The sequence below is a fragment of the Camelus dromedarius genome, chromosome 27 (genome assembly GCF_036321535.1).
Source record: "Camelus dromedarius isolate mCamDro1 chromosome 27, mCamDro1.pat, whole genome shotgun sequence".
Taxonomy (NCBI): domain Eukaryota; kingdom Metazoa; phylum Chordata; class Mammalia; order Artiodactyla; family Camelidae; genus Camelus; species Camelus dromedarius.
In genome coordinates, this window is record NC_087462.1 from 6,821,898 (window position 1) to 6,823,461 (window position 1,564).

The 1,564-nt window shown below is 44.5% G+C and overlaps 1 pseudogene; it reads right to left on the reverse strand.

Annotated features, from left to right (window-relative positions):
- Positions 1-372: 372 nt before the first annotated feature.
- Positions 373-1,298, reverse strand: LOC105104076 (olfactory receptor 7G2-like; annotated as a pseudogene).
- Between the last annotated feature and the right edge of the window lie 266 nt (positions 1,299-1,564).

The following is a 1,564-nucleotide window of genomic DNA, read 5'->3' on the forward strand; positions in this document are numbered from 1 at the left end:
TAGATAGGACCACAGTCTTGCTTCAGTACTTCCTTGTCCTACATAATTTCTGCAGTATGCCTACTTATGAGAGTGATACTCTGCAAGAAATTCACTAAACCTAGAACCCTTGCCTCAGGCTCTGCTTCTCTAGAACCTGAACAAAGAAATAAAATTTACAGAACTGAAATCATGTGTCAAATACCACAGGGCTAGACAAAAAGCCAAGTCAGGTGTCAATCCAAAATTAACTTGCCCATTCTGTTGTCTGGCTATTCTAGAAGAATTTGGTGATGAAAGAACTGATTCTTTCATTATAAGCATTATGACTCACTCAGGATTTCTATCACTTTTCTTCAGTCTAGAAACCCAAGTCCAAAACACATGGCACAATCACAGAAAAGAAGATATCCCACTGATGAGTTTTCTCAAGGCTTCCTTCATGTCCCTGTTTCTCAGGCTGTAGATGAAAGGGTTCATCATTTGAGGAACCACACCGTACATAACTGAAGCCACCGTGGTCTTCCTGGATGAGCCAGCAACTAAAGAACTAATGTACACCCCAAAACCCATCCCATAGAACAAGGACACCACGGAGAGGTGGAAAAAGCTTTAAGCTTTGCCCCTGCTGATGGCATTCTCAAAACAGAGGACACGATTTGAGTATAAGAGAAAATGATCCCAGAGAAAGGAACAACTCCAAACAGGCTGCCCACAAAGTATAACAGGATGTTGTTGATGAGGGTATCAGAACAAGCCAGCTTGATGACTTGAGCAAGTTCACAGAAGAAGTGAGGGATTTTCAGGTCCTTGCAGAAGGACAGCCGCAGCACCATCAGACTGAGGAGCAGGGCGTTCACAACGCTAAGGAACAGTGACAGGAGAACCAGCAGGCCACAGAGTGGGGGGTTCATGATGACCGTGTACCTCAAGGGGTGACAAATGGCCACATAGCGGTCACAGGCCATTGCTGCAAGGAGAAAATTTTCCCAACAGGGAAAAAGCAGGACAAAGCGCATCTGGGTGAGGCAGCCTGCGTAAGCGATGCTCTGAATCTGTGCTTGGATGTTTAGCAGCATCTTTGGGATTGTGGCTGTGCTCATACAGATATCAGTAAAGGAGAGACTGGAGAGGAACAAGTACATGGGGGTGTGGAGGTGGGAGTCACAGCTGACGGCCAGGATGATGAGCAGGTTTCCTAGGACGGTGACCAGGTACATGGCCAGGAAGAGGCAGAAGAGGAGGGGTTGCAGTTCTGGGTTATCTGTCAATCCCAGGAGAAAAAATTCTGAAACATCAGTTTGATTTCTGAGTTCCATGTTGTTGATGAATCTGATGGGAAAATGGAGTGAAAAGAGAAGAAAATAAACGGCCCCCAGATGAGCAGCGCCAGTATCAACTGCGAACTTAGAAATGCAAATTCTTGGTATCACTGCAGATATACTGCTGACAAACTCTGGGGTAAGGGCCAGCCATCTAGGCTTTAACAAACCTTCCAAATGAATTTGATACATACCATAGTTTAAAAAACAGTACTTAAATAAAAAATAAAACTGTGTGTTTCATACTTTGTGCCAAGTGCTTA